This window comes from Symphalangus syndactylus, chromosome 4 (assembly GCF_028878055.3).
Source record: "Symphalangus syndactylus isolate Jambi chromosome 4, NHGRI_mSymSyn1-v2.1_pri, whole genome shotgun sequence".
Taxonomy (NCBI): Eukaryota; Metazoa; Chordata; class Mammalia; order Primates; family Hylobatidae; genus Symphalangus; species Symphalangus syndactylus.
In genome coordinates this window covers 45,467,791-45,483,509 of record NC_072426.2, presented here as the reverse complement: position 1 = coordinate 45,483,509, position 15,719 = coordinate 45,467,791, and positions in this window count along the sequence as shown.

Below are 15,719 nucleotides of genomic sequence, written 5' to 3'. Positions count from 1 at the left end.
ACCATCTCTAAGGGCTAGAAAGTTCTTACAGCAGGCTAACAGTGGCCTTTCTTTCGTCACTTTTCCCTTCCCCTTCTCCCCCTGCCTTCCTTCTTCCCCCTGCTCCTAGAGCTCCCAGAACACACATGTGCCTGCCTCCTCTTCTCGGCCACTACCCTTTAATTCCTGGAAGGCTGTGATCACACTCCTGGGGCACCTCGGGCATGTCTTCTCCAGCGAGTGATTTCCAGCCTTGATGTGCTGGTGATGAGCAGAAAGGGGACACCAGGAGACATCACGGCCCCACTTTCACCCTGCTGCCTTCACCCCCTCCCCTGCTCCATGCCTTCCACAGCTCTGTCTGTGAATTCCATCAGGCCCCAGCCACCCCTTCCTGAGAGGAAGCAGAGTGGGGCCTTGGAGGGCAGGGCAGGGAGAGAGCATCCTGAGTGCAGCAGCAGCCTTTGGGGAGCCACAGAGGCTGGTTTGCGTCTGCAGATGCTCATTCTGGCTACTGCAGGGGAAACAAGCCACATCATGAGGTAGGGACTACTGGGGAGGCTACTGCTGGCATCCAGGAGAAGCCATGGTGGTGGCTTGGAGAAGGGCGTGGCAGGAGTGATGGAGTGCAGTATGGATCCTAGATGTATCTAGAAGGTGGACTCTGAAGGATTTGGCAGTGGATTCAACACAGTAATGTGGAAAAGGAGGCACACAGCAGGGTCCCTTGTCCCCAGTGCTGCTCCACACACTCCCAGCTGACATCAGCTCATGCTGAGCCTGGAGGGCGGTGGGGATGGGGAGAGCATCCTGAGTGCAACTGCAGCCTTCAGGCCTGGGGGCTGGACATGTCTCCCTGCCCTCCACCATACCTAGGCCCAGGTGACTCTGTTCCCAGCAGGTGGGTTTCAGGAAAGGCGTGGAACCCCAGACAGCATTGCAGCCTCCTGAACTCACCAGCCAACTGGCCCACAGGTCTTGGAGCTCCTCCCTCTGTGGAAGTGGTTCTCAGCCCCATCTGTCCATCAGAGTCACAGCAGACCCCTCACCAGACTCCACCCCACACAGCTCCCAGATTGGATCCCTGCTGGGTGGGCCTGCTGGGTGTGTATTCTGATGCTCGCAAGGAGTTGAGAACCACTGCACTAGTTCAAGCCCCTTGCATTAGAGATGGGGAAACTGAGGCCCAGAGAAGAAAACCAAGGGTCCCAGGTCACACCATGTGTCAGGACCAAGGTTCCTAGCCCCACCCCAAGATGCCCCCAGCCCTTGAGGCCCCAGGCTTTGGCAGGGAGGGTATAGAACCCCGGGGGAGGGCAAGGGCTGTTCACCGTCTAGGCTTCAGGGGCTGATCTGTCATCTACTCTGCCTGAGTCCCAGATGGAGGCGACTCCCTCCTCCCACTCTGTGCCACCATCTCCTCCATGCTATAAACCTGTCTTGTAAAAGCCGATGAAAGGCCTGGCTGTCAGCCACAAAAGCCTGCTTGGGCCTCTGCTCTGGCCTCACATGGCTCCTGGAGCTAGCAGGAGAGAGGCAAGATGCTGGCATTCAGCTGCTCCATAAATCTATCAGAGGTATTTTTTATCACTTCCCGACATTCCTCTGTAAAAGCCACTCGGCTGCGTTTACAAATTATAGAATTCATTTGATGTCGGGGACCTGGCTAATGGCCTGGGCAAATCCAGCAGGAACAGATGGGAGCTCACCCACTCAGCTCCCATCTAGCTGTGCAGCCTTTGATGACCAAGTCACGGCAATTAAGCCTCTGCTTGCCTGTCTGTAAGATGGGGGTGCAGGTGGCTGTGAGGAGTCGTGAGATCATAGACGTGCATGCCTGGCTCTGGGCCGAGCACACAGTAGGCCCTCAGTAAAGGATGGTGGCCATGACAGGTATTGGAGCCCATCTGGAGCCGTGAGTTGGGGAAGGGTCACAGGGAGCAGAGCCCAAGGCCTGGGCCTCTCAGCCCCATCTCTCACCTCCTTGCCAGGCAGGCCCTCCTGTATCACAGGGCACCCTCGAGGTCAGGATGCTCTGTAAACCACAAGGCTTATACACATGGGGAATTATCATTTTCCTCCTCCCACTCTTCTTCCTCCTTCCAGCAAGCTTGAGATCCTCTCCCCCACATGGAATCTTTGAACACCCCACCTCAAAACTGTTTCAGACCCTAGAAATCCATGCCTTAGAAGTTCTAGCCCTCCATGAACTGTTGGGTTGAGGCTCTCTGGGTCCTGAGTTAAGGATTCTGCAGCTGCTTCAGGTTGATGAGTGACAGCTGCCATTGGCCTTAGAGAATGTGGGGCAGCCCAAAGTACGGCCTCACACTTTGCCGTCATTCAAGTTCCAAACTCCTTATTCTACAGATGAGGAAGCTGATGTGGAAGGAGGGGAAGGCACTGGGCTGAGGAGTTAAGAAAGAGCGGCCCGACATGTCTTATGCACTTCCTGTGAGCTGCGCACCAGCCACCATGTCTGTACACCATCACGCTGGATTCTGCAGACAATCCCAGCCATTTGAGAAAGGAGGCTCTGAGGTGGGAGCAGACACCCAACAAGCTGGTAGCACTGTGACTTCCAGGAGCCAATGCACTGGACCCCAGGGTCTCAAACAGCAAAGGCCAACCCAAGACCAGTGAGGCCCGGCAGCTCAGGAGGCAGGTGAAATGGTGTGGCAGGAAGCCACAGGAATCTCACAGAGGGGATGAATCATTTCAGGCTGGAAGCATCCTCTTGCAGTAGTTTCTTTTTCACCACTTGAGAGGTAGAACAGAGTAAATTATTAGTAGTGCTGGAAAAGCCAGTCGCCCTCCCATTTGAGCAATGCTGGGAACTTCTCAGAAAGCTTTCCTGTCTGACATTGTTCGAGCCACTGGGATGCCCTAAAAAGGTGGACAATGAGGCTCAGCCTGTCCTGTTTCATTAAGGAAGAAATTGAGGCTCAGGGAGATGACCCGGCCTGAGGCCACACAGCCCAACCTCCAGGACTCCTAGTTTAGCACCTGGTGCCTCAGGTTTCCCTTCCCTCTGAGGCCAGAAAGGCAGGGCGGGGAACTGCTTTTTGGCTTATCTTCCAGAGAAAGAGAATCATTCTCTCGCTTTCTCTGTTCCACTCTCCCCCTCATTGGTGCCTTTTGTCCCCGCCTGATCTGTGCCAGCACTGAGCCCGGGGCTTTCCACACACCATCTCACGAACCTCGCAAAAGCTACATGAAAGGGGAGTGCTCATTGGCCCATTGCACAGGCAAGGAAACTAAAGCTCAGAGCAGTTGAGGGTTCAATGCCAAGACTGGACTCCAAATGTCCACTCTTTCCTCTCAGCTATAAGCCTCTGTTGCCTTCAGCTCTCCTGCCCCGGCTATTAAGCCAAAGCGGCATCTGCTGTGGCCATGTTTTGCGGCGAAGAGAAAGTCATCGTTCAGTCTCCTCTGCTGAAAATGGGTGTAATGATCAAAGTACTCCCTTCCTACAGTCCTTGGGTAGACTGATATCATGGCTAGGAAACGGAGCCTGACACATAAGCAGTCTTATTATTCTACCGTCCTTGCTGCTGCCGCTCCTACTGTGTTGATCTAACACAAGACAAAAACAGTCTTGAGAACCTCAACGTGCTGTATCCAAGGCAAGGACCGAGGGGGTTGGGCTGCTGCCACAAGGATTGGGGGGAATCGAGGGATCAGGGGAGGCAGGAAGATGAAGGACTGTTAAGGTTTTACGTTTTCCAGCGGGATTTAGTGGGAGTGGAGCCTGCAGAGGGGGTGGCGCAGGGCTGGGACCAGCACGGGGCTGGATTCCAAGCATCCCAAGGGCCAGACCCCAGTGCCTGTGCCTCCGAGCCTGGGTCCAGCCCTGCCACCCAGGCCCCATCTGCCTGCACTGCCATCTCCTTGGCTTGTTAACTCGGTCAGTCCCTGGGATTTTATCAGGCGCCTCTGAGGTGCCCATTTCTGGGCAGCAGCATTGCAGGGAGAGGAAAGGCCTGTGACAGAGCAGGACACCAGCTCAGGTCCCAACGGGGCTGAGTTCTAGTCCAGCTCCCTCGCTTCCACGCATGGGCCCAGAACATGCTGGATCCACAATAAAGCTTTTGATGAATGAATGCATACATGAATGAATGAATGAGGCACCCTGGGGTCTCTGTTCCTTCATCTGTCAAATGGGAGAGTGGCAACTACCCGCCAAGGTTGTTGGGAGGCTGTCGGAAGCGGTGCACACACAGCCTGGAGCACGGAGGCAGGCTGGGCGCGGGTGAGAGGGACTGTGATGACAGAGGCTTTGCCTCGGAGAATCACCAGCTAATTGCCTCTCCATGGTCGGCTTTCCCCCCCAACTCCTGGATGAACCGCAGGTCAGCCCACAGCCCCCCAAAACTCAATCACTGTCTAATAAAATCCCGGGGCTTCTCACGCACGCACACACGCCGAGCAGCACAGTATTGGGAGCAGATGTTATAGAAAATCAGCGTGGCCTGGATTGGAACAATTGTGCATGTATTTCTGAGTTTTGTTTCAGAAAGTGAAGTCATCATGGGTGACACAAATCAATATAAATATAAATGTCTTCCAACCTGGCCAGTGTGGGATAAAGGAGGTCACAGAGTGTCCACCCCCAGATTATGGGTTGCACCATCTCCACCTGCTTTATTGCAGCCCCAGAAAGATGTGGGGGGCCCAGGGAGGGTAAGGGAGGGGCCTCCCCTATGTGCTCATGCCCAGGCCTCATGTGTAGCCTCATAAGAAAGGAGCCGGGGTCCCAGGTCTGATCCCTTCCCAGGTCAACCCTTCAGTCCTCTTTGCATCATGAGGCCCTCTGTGTTCTGGACAGAAGTGGGCTGGGGGATGCTTCTCTCCCTGGGTCAGGCCATGCTGGACCACCAGGGACTGAAAGCAGGGACCCCCATGTCTCCTGTCTCCAAAGGCCCTCCAGTGTGACCGCGCCTCCCTCGGTTCAGCTTTTCCTTTGCAAACACTCTTTGAGGGTCTGCTCTGTGCCAGGTAGAGGGGCCCAGCCATGAACCCTCAGCCACAGTCCAACTCTCATGGGACTGACAACCACAAAGGCAGCCTGGCCCCACAAAGTCATGGCACAAAGCCACTCCAGGGGTGGCAATTAACAGGGGCCTGACCTCATCTGGGCAGTGTGGCACACTGAGACGGACGGATGACCCCAGGTGACGTGGCAGTAGAAAGAGATGCGGACAGACCTGGCAGGGGAAGAAGAGAAGACACATTCAAGAAAAGGAAGGAAAGTCACGTGCTGGAGTACGGAGTCTGCTGCAGCCCTGAGCTGGGGGGAAGGGGCCGACTCTCATCTCAGGTCCCCAGCTCCCTAGACCCCTCACCCTCTCTCTGTCCACCCACAACCATGCTTGGGATTGCTTCTTCCCATACACACTTTCCTCAAAGATCAGCTCATGCAAACAAGTGCCTGTGGCTACTCCCGCCCCACTGTCTAGCAGGTGCGGTGGGACTCTTGAGTTCCCTGGGGCTTCACAGGAGGCTTTCCCCAGCTCCATCTCCTGCTTCTCTCACAGGAGGCTTTCCCCAGCTCCATCTCCTGCTTCTCTCCCCAAACATAGCAGCCACGATCAGGGGCAGCCCGCTGACCCTGCGAGCAACTATGACTCAAAACAACGTTGCACAAATACAGTAACATTTCCAAAGCCATGGACTCTGGCCGTGTGACTAGCAACTTAACAGACTGACAGTGGGCACAGGCCTCCAACATGTGGAAGGGCCTATCAAGGGCTGAACCTCAGCAGCGCATATTTTACCTCAAAAAGAGGTGAGGCAGGCACTTGAGCCCGAGGGTCCAGGATCCACTTGGCTCCTTCTGCAACCAAAGAAGGGAAGGTCGTGCTCTAGGTTCAAATTCTTTGCAGTCCAACCTCCATGTCCCCATGGCCACCTCCTCCAGGCAGCCCACCCTCCTCTCTCTAAACCCCCAGTTACCTCTGTCCCCATTAGAGGCTGAACTGGAGGCTTTATTAATTCTTAACGGCCTAGGGATCCAGACTGAGACCATCCTGCCCCTGAAACTGGCTCAGGAGAGATTCACAGTGAATAACTCAACATGAGATCAAAAGCCACTACCTCCAGTAAGCAATCCTACCTCCCGTTGGAAAAGAAAGCCTTGCTTCTGTGATTGGAGAGAAAGACAGGGAGAGAGATTCAAGGCAAAGAGATAAAGAGGCTTGGAGGCAGAGTAAGAAGTAAATGTGGTGTCATCGCTCGCTTACTTGTCTGTATCCCCTAAAGGCATGTCATGTGTCTTGCTCTGCCCAGCACCCAGAACAGGAAGTGGCCCAGGGGGCCAATGAACATTTGTTAAATGAAAGAAGGAGAAAAATCATAAAGCAGGGAGTTCCATTCTCGCCCACTCCCCACCCGCCTAGGCTACCTCAGCACCCACAACGACGGCCGAACCTCTGCCCAGCCAGAGAGCCATGCCAACCAGATACTCCCCCCACTCCTGGTCCTGGCAGCAGAGGGCCCAGCAGGAGCCCAGGAGACTGGGGCAGCTCCATGGCCCAGTCCTCTGGGTGGCTCTACACCACCCATGTGCAGAGAAAACAAAGCATCCACGTGGGCATGTATGACTTATGGCTTTAATCTCCCTGATAGAAGGCCTTTAAAGATTATTTCAGGGATGAAAAAAAAATAATCCTGGGTAATGAATCACGGCCTTAAGAAGCTGATAAGCAGCAGGGAGGCTGGCCGGGCCTGAGTTCCTGATTTAATTAAAGTCTTACAGATACTCCCTAAACAAAATCCATCGTAGCCATCAAGGTGATAAAAAGACTGCAGGTTCCTTTAAACCAACTCACCTGCCTCGTGAATCTTCTTCCTAGTGAAGACAGTGGATGAGGCCACATCTTCCGGACCAGGCCTGCATCACTGCAGATGGTCTGCTGGGGACCCTGAGGGACAGAAAGTGCCTCATGAAGCCCAAGAGCCAGAGGCGGATACCAGCCTGGAGGAGGCAGGGACCAAGCTCAGACAGGGAGCCGGACAACCCTTGGGTTGCTTGCTAACTGTCTCTGGGACTCAGTTTCCACATCTAGCATCCAGCAGGAGGCAAGGCCAGCTGGTCTCTGGAAGCGTCCCAGAGCCAGACTTCTACATTCAGAGCCTCATATTTTCCGAGAAGGTGAGAAGAGAGACGGATGATGTCTCCATGTGCTAGAAAGATCTCTCCTCTTCCCCAGCTGATTTTCAGTGCCTCAGAATCCAGCCCCTGCCTCCCCATTTCCTTTCCCTGCCCTCCCCAGTCCTGCTCAGGCACGTGACTACCCTGATGAAGGCTCACTGCCAATGCTCCCAGGGACACTGAGCCACCCAGGCAGCCCTCTGGCTACCCTGGTCCAGTTGAGGGGTGGTGAGCAGAGTGCATGAGCCCAGGCAGAGTGCACCACAGAGTCTGAGCCAAGGGCAGGGCCCCCAGAGCAGGCAGGAGCTGTGGGTTCCATCTGGCTCCACATCAGACTCACAAAGGCCTTGCAGAGAAGCCAGGTGGCTGGGACCTGGCAGGACGGAAATAGAGCCCAAGAGAACGTGAGGACAGTGGCGGTGGTCTCTGCATCCTCAGAGCCCAGCCAGTCCTGAGAGGGGAGTCAGACGGGTAGACGGGCAGGTGGACAGCATCCAGGGAGCTGACGTGAGCAGAGGCCGGTCCCCGCAGCGCTGTGCCAGCTCCCTCTCTGCCAGTCCTCGGCCCTGACAGCCCGGGCTGGCAGGCACCTTGTGCTCAGGGTGGATGTGCAAGTGATTGGCCTCCTCCAACGGGGGCCAGTGGCATAGGGGCAGAGTTGCCAGAGAAATTTGAATTTCAGATTAATGATGAATAATTTTTAGAACAATTATATCCCAAGTATTGCATTTATTTGCTAAATCTGGCATCCCTATGAAGAACGTCCCCTATGCCCCATGCCTGGCACAGAGCTGCCCCAGAGAGAGGCCTCACGCGGGCAGTGTGGACAGTGAGTTCCTCATTCGTGGCCCCGAGGCCCCTGGAGCCTCCAAGTGGACAGGAGCTGGTGGGATGGTAAGGAGCGAAGGCTCCACCTGAAAACTGTAGGCTGAGATGGGGATGGTCCTGAGCCCGGTCACCGCGCAGGAAAGTCCCCCTGACCCAGTCCCGCGGCTGCGGGTGGGGCTGCTGGGGGCCGGCTGCCACCCAGCGGCCAGAGTCGGAATGGCAGGTCATGGCGCCCAGAGAAGATGGAGCACGTCAGCGCCCCCGCCACAAAACGGCCAATTTGGCAGGATTAGAATTTTTACCCCACTTGAAACAAAAGGAAACTGAGGTTCAAGTTCACCCCAAAACCTAAGTTAATGTCGAGACCCTAGCTTGCGCACAGCCTAGTCCCCACCTCCAGCCCTCCCTCTCTCCTATTTGCAGTCACCAAGTGGGCCCCCAGGCCTGCCATGTCTTTCATGCCTGTCTTCCACTCACCAACCTTCGATGGCTCCCTATTGCTGATAGAATGGAGTAACCCTTCCCTGTGCTGATACTCAGAGCCCTCTGTGAAACAGCCCACTCTTCACTTCCCAGACTTGCTACCTTTCCACCTTTCTAAGTCCCTTGTGCCCCCGCCTCCTGGAACCTCTCCCAGCCCTCGTCTCTCTTGAGCTCCAGGCACCTGCCCCTGTGCCTTGTCCCCTTGATCAGCCCTGTGGCTGCTCCCCCTGTCTCCTATAGCCTTGAGCTCCTAAAGTCGAATGTCCTGGGTAGCAGGCCTCGAACATCTCTAAGCCCATCTAACTTCATAGCTCTAAGTTCCATATATGCACCAATGACTCCAAAATGTATCCTCGACTTGGTGGACCCACGTCCTTAATGAGGTCCCTGCCTTCCTTCTGGAAGAAAACTCAGAAAGGGAGAGAGCTCTCCTGTTGTCTGGCGTCCTCCCCAGAGCCCACGATGGTCCCACAGTGGGTCATGCACCCAGCCCAGCCTTGCTGACTCAGGCAGGAGAAGTTGCATCTTCTCCCTCCTACAGGAGTCCAGGAAGAGTCTGGCTCTGGATCTTCCAAGCCAACCCAGGCACTCGCTTTCAAAGGAGCTCCAAGTTTCTTGGTAGCTTCTAGTTCTCATTTATCAGAAGGAAAATTGAGGGCCTCTCTCCACCATTAAAGAACTAAGAGGGGATTGGGACTGGAGTTTGTTCCTTATCTACAGATGGACCTGGAACAACTTCCTAGGGGAGCCCAGAACCCGCAGATATCTCAGAATGTGCTTGTTATCTCATAACACATCGCTTAGCCCAGACTAGCCTAGAACTCACACTTTAATACAAACCACACATATTAGCCAGCTCAGAGACACAAGGTATCCCAGAATACCTGGGTTGGCTTGGAATACCTGCTAGCCCAGAGATCAGTTCAAAACATACAAGTTAGCCCAGGTTAGTCCATAATGCATAGGTTTACTTGGTATACCCAGGATTGATTAAAACAAATACATGATTTTTAAAAAATTTTTTAAATCCTCCCTCAGATGAAATCTCCCCCAGACCCAATGCATAAAACAGATGACATGGAGCTGCCTGGGATGAAGGGGGATGGGGCCCAGGCAGTGGTGTGCTGCTGAATGTTCCACTCCCAGCTTCGGGAGAAAAACTCTGGGTTGTAGCATCGGCCAATTTCTGTGGTGTAAATACTCCCTCCGCAGCCATTTCAGGTGCCAGCTGAGTCCCTGAGCTCGGAGCTTGGAAGAGATGTGCATAACGAACTCCACAAACCAGGGAGCCAGCTCCAGCACCCAGAGCGCCCATCCTGTATCCTGGGCTCTTCTGGAGACCCATTCCCCAGAACCCCAAGGACCTCCAAGCTTGAGAACACAGGTCAAAGACACAGAGGCCAATCCAAGCCTGGAGCTTTCTGAAAACTGAAGGAACCCAGAAGAATGCTTCCTGACGTCTCTGGCAAGAGTGGGTGAAAGTAGGAAATGAAGTCAATGTGGAGATCGGGCCCCCAGATTTTCCACATGACTTCGACCAAGTTCTTTCTGCCCTCTGGGTCTCAGTCTCCCCATCTGTACAATGAGAGACCTGAGGGCCACAAGCTTCAGGAAGCCCCACTCTGTCCGTGATATCGGCCCCGCCTGCCTTTGTCACCTCCAGCCCCGCCCTGGCCTGGACTGGCACCCATCCCTGACAGAGCCCCAGGTGCTGAGTCACTCTCCCTCAACCCCTCACACCCCTGTCCCCAGCCAGCTGTCATCCGAGGAGTCTACAGAGTTAATTCACACGGGGGCATGTGTCCTCTGACCAGGGAGATGGAGCCCGGCTCCATAAACACGCTATGCCTGAATGACATGGCAGGCGGCTCCTTGCAGCAACCGAGAGCATTGGAAGAGCCCAATCAACACTTTTTTAATAGTTAAAGAAAAAATTGGCCAGGCGTGGTGGCTCACACCTGTAATCCCAGCACTTTGGGAGGCTGAGGCGGGCAGATCACCTGAGGTCGGGAGTTCAAGACCAGCCTAGCCAACATGGAGAAACCCCGTCTCTACTAAAAATACAAAATTAGCCGGGCATGGTGGCCCATGCCTGTAATCCCAGCTACTCGGGAGGCTGAGGCTGGAGAATCGCTTGATCCCAGGAGGCAGAGGTTGCGGTGAGCCGAGATCAAGCCATTGCACTCTAGCCTGGGCAACAAGAGCAAAACTCCGTCTCAAAGAAAAAAAAAATTTAGGCCAGGCACAGTGGCTCTCACCTGTAGTCCCAGCCACTCAGAAGGCTGAGGTGGGAGGAGCCCGGGAGGTTGAGGCTGCAGTGAGCTGTGATTGCAGCCCTGCACTCCAGCCTGGGCAGCAGAGTGGGACCCAGTCTCTAAAAACCTAAAAAATATATTGTAAATAAATTTTTTTAAAATGTAAATTAAACTTAGATGTAGGTCAAAGTTTCAGTGAGGCAGGCCAAATTAGCTCTGAAGATCTACTGTATGACATGGTGATTATAGTGAATAATAATACATCGGATACTTGAAAATTGCTAAGACAGTAGATGTTAAATGTTCCACCACCAAAAAAAAAAAAAGATAACTATGTGAGGTGATGGATATGTTCATTAGCTTGACTGCAGTAGTCATTCCACAATGTACACACATATCAAAACATCCCATTGTAAGGCATAAATATATACAATTTTATTTGTCAATTATAGCTCAATAAAGAAAAAAATTATTCACGAAATATTTTGAACATTCAAAAAAGAACATTTGGCTGCTACCTGGACTGAACTGATGTTAACACTCGGCCAGGCTTCCGCCACTGGGACATGCCAGTCCCTCCTCTGAGCATGCTGAATGCCCCTCTCCCAGGGCCCGTGGGACTGCCACGGGGCAGGTGACCACATTCCCTGTCACAAGCAGGGCTGTGGGAGGACAGGAGCAGCTTCTCTGTACATCTGCACTGTCTGCTGTCACAGCCTCATCTGATGGCTCATTTACCCTTATAACTGCCCGGTGAGACAGGTGAGGATTTATTCTCTCTGTTGTACAGAAGAAGAAACTGAGGCGCAGAGGATGAGGGATTCATCTGAGCGCACATGGCACACAGGAGGGCTGTCAGGACTAGACCCAGTCCTGTCCCTAAAACAAGTGTTCTCTTCCCAATCGGCCCCTTGGCTCCCATCTCAGCTCCCCTCTCCTCTGGGCCTCAGGAGGGGCTGTTATTAACCATGCCGTGTCAGTAAGTGGCAACTGGGACTGTCTCAGGCAAACTGGGCCGCATCTTGACCCTACCTTCGAAAGTCCACAAGAGCTGATCGAGCTCCAGCATCACCTGAGACGCAGGGCAGATGTGAAAGAGAAGACACTGTCCCTGCCCGCAAGGTGTATTCAGAAGCCAAGATGCGTTCTTTCACAGCATCCGACGGGCTATATGCACCGATGCCTCCAAAACCAGGGAATATCAACCAGGGCTGTGAGCAGAAGGGCTGACTTTCTAGAGGAGGTGGGGTTTGACTGGGGTCTTGAAAAGCAAGCCCTGATGAAGGAGAGAAGAGGGTGAGGTCCCTGCTGGCAGAGGGAACCCTACATTCGGAGGCTGAGGCTCAGTGAGCTTTCAGACAGGGTGAGGGATTTTGAGAGGGTAGGAAAGTAGGTAATAAAGATAGAGAAGCACATCACCCATGCATATATCCCAAAATGACTCAAATCCAGAATATGTAAAAAAAAAAAAAGAATGAGAGAAAAAACTCAAATCAAGAACAAAATAGACAATCCAATTTTTAACTTTGGCAAAAAACTTCAATAGACCATCTACAAAAGATAATACCCAGCTGTCCACTTAATATGTGAAAAGTTGTCAACATTATCAATCATTAGGGAAATGCAAATTAAAACCACAATAAAATACCATTATATTCCCACCAAAAGAGCTAAAATTAAAAAGAAATGATAATTCTGAATTTTGGCAAGAGCTTGGAGCTAGCTACCAGAACTCTTGCATTGCTGGCGGGAGTGTTAATTGCTTTAACCACTTGGGAAATGATTTGGCAATATTTACTGAAGTTAAGAACATGCCTGCATATGATCCAGCAATTCCAGCCATAGGTATTTGCCCAACGGAAATGAAAGCAAGTGACTGCCAAATGACACGTACAAAAATCTTCCTCAAAGCTTTATTTGTAATAACCCAAAACTGAAAACAACTCTAATGCCCATCTATTGTAGAATAAATAAACAAATCATGGTACATTCATTCAATGAAATACTATGCAGCAATGACAAAGAAGAAATTACAGATACATGCTACCATATGGATGGATCTCACAGTGGGAATGCTGGAGGAAAGAAGGCACAGAGAAGTGAGTGTGTGCTAAATGGCTCCATGCATATGAAGCTCAAGGTTAGATGAAATTAACCCTGGGGATCCAAGCCTGAATGGAGGTTACCTCTGGGCAGGTTACTGACTGGAAAAGGCACAATCAAACTGCCTGGTCTGTTGCAATTGTTCCGTATCTTGATCTATGAGGCTTTTACATGGCTGTATACATGTGTGAAAATCCATCAAGTGTGTGTATATATGTATGTATTTTGAATGTGAGCACTTTATACTAAGAAATACCCCGAATAAAGTGGGGTTTTTTTTCTATCCCCCCAGGTGGAGGCAGAGACTGGAGTGGAGAGGATGAGGGAAGCAGCATAACCACTTGGGAGGCTTTTGCAACATGAAGAAGGGAGAGTGAGTCAACCATCGGGAAACAGGTGCCAGGTATGGGCGGGGCCAGTCATGCTGTGGGAGGCCAGTGGAAGGTGGCAGCAGCATGGGCAGGTGGTGGGGGAGGTGCTGGGAGGAGGAAGAGGGGCTCCACTGGAGCAGGCTGGACAGGAACCCACTGGGGCACTGAAGCATTTCAACACCCCCAGGTACTGTCTAGAATGGGCACCCTGGGATCCCATTCCAATACTCTGAGCAGCTTCACATGGGGTGAACTCTCCACCACAGAGGAGTTCAACAAGAACAGTCAGCCCCATTTGTTGAGTCCTTCTGAGGCCCATGGTAGACCCTACACTACCACAGAGGTCAGAATGGGGAGTGCTCATCAAGCCTATGAAGGAGGCCTTATTCTCTTCTTTTTTGAAATGGAGTCTCGCCCTGTTGCCTGGCTGGAGTGTAGTGGCGTGATCTTGGCTCACTGCAACCTCTACCTCCTGGGTTCAAGCAATTCTCCTGTCTCAGCCTCCTGAGTAGCTGGGATTACAGGTGCCTGCCACCATGCCAGGCTAATTTTTGTATTTTTAGTAGAGACAGGGTTTCACCATGTTAGCCAGACTGGTCTCGAACTCCTGACCTCAGTCGATCTGCCCACCTTGGCCTCCCAAAGTGCTGGGATTACAGATGTCAGCCACTGCACCCCACCAGACCTTATTCTTCCTATTTTGCAGATGAGCAAACTGAGGCTCTGAGAGCTGAGTGGTGGTGCTAGGACCCCAGTCTGTCAACTCACCCTATCGGTGACCATGTCACACTAGGGGTGGATGACCACTTGTGAGGAACAACGTGGCAGGGATGCAGGAGGGTGGGGCCCACTGGGCTGGATGGCGCTGGGAGAATGGGCTTGGGAATCTGTAACCTCTCAGGGCTCCCAGGAGTCCTGGTGCTCCTCCAGGTCTCCTGGGAACAGGCAGGTTGGATAACTGTGGCAGTAACTCCGCACCTGGACGTGGGACAGAAGGAGCCCCGCAAGATGTCAGGCACTGTCCTCAGCCGTCACTATCCCCGCCCCTCAGTCCACATTTTACAAATGGGGCAGCGGAAGCTCAGAGAGGCCAGCCAGAGAATGGCAAAGGCCCCAGCCTTGCAGACCCAAGCCCAGCTGATCACATTCACCTCCACACCTCCCCCAGGCCCAGAGGGCTGGAGGGGCTTGCCTCCCTGGGGAAGGGCAGGGAGGACCAATTCTGAGAGACTCAGAGTGTGAAAGAGGGAAGAGAGAAAGAAATGGAGAAGCAACGAAACTGAGAAAAGCAGAAACCAGGTAGGGCAGGGCTGGGGAGAGGAGCGACGACAGGGAGCGCCCAGAAAGAGGCCGGGCGGGGGAGGTGAGGCAGGAGGCAGTGGTGAGAGGTGGGAGACAGAGCAGATGTTCACCAGCAGCTGTGAACTCCCAGACAAACACAGCTAACACAGATCTGTGGTGCGCGTCCCTGCCACCGTCAGCTCCCTCCTGCCTCTTCCTCCCTTCCCCTCACTGCCTGCTGCCCCTCTACCCCCCAGAGGCCCAGCAAGCTGATTTTGCCCACCTTGGTCCAGGTGCGTAGGGCTGTAAATGGGAGGAGGATCAGCAGAGAGAGGGCCAGGCTCCCCCAGGGAGACCCCCACCCGGACTATGTGGCCTTGGGCCTCAGTGTTCTCATCTTGGGCAGTGGGCCTCCAAGGACTCTGTCAGCCGTCAGGCTCTGAGCCACAAGGCTTGAGCCACAAGCCCCTGCACCCAGCCCCAAGCCTGCAAAGATGCTCCACCACTTTCACCCAGCCCCCTGGCTCCGGAGGGAAGCATGGCCAACTGCGCAACACTGACCTGGGCCTGGGTCTTCCTCAACAATGGAAGGAGCCAAAGAATGCCTGCAGCCTCTCCATCACCCAGGCTCCATTCCTGCAGCCTCTCTGTCACCCAGGCTCTGTTCCTGCTGCCTCTCCGTCGCCCGGGCTCCGTTCCTGCTGCCTCTCCAGCACCCAGGCTGCATACCTACCGCCTCTCTGTCACCCAGGCTCCATTCCTCCGGGTCAGACATCTCCCTGGGGCTCTGGGGAAGGGGACTTTACGACTGACTGGAGAGGTAGCATCAGGGGCAGATACTAGGCACCTCTCCTAGCACTAGTTCAGCTCAAACCAAGCTCTGCATTTAAGGGCTGAGTGACCCGAGGCAGGTCATTCAACGTCTGAGTTGCTCATCTCTAAGGGGCGGGTGGGGGACAAGGTTACTGTTTTGCAGAGCTGCTGTGAGGATCGGCTGACCCTGTAGGTGTGAGAATCCTGCCCAGCCCAGTGCCCAGCCTTCCCTGGCATAAGACCATCTCCCCATGAAAGAGGAAAGGTGACTAGCAGGCTAGAAGGGAGCTTGGATAGTGCTGACTCCATCCCCTTACCCACAACCAGAAAGAGCAGCCCGAAGACAGCAGCTGGGAGGCAGAGCTGCAGAGTCAGGGCTAGGAGGGGACAGTTACCCCAGGTCTCTGTCTCCCAGGCCAGCACTCCCTGGTCTGGGAGGGAGTGGGGCACACAGCG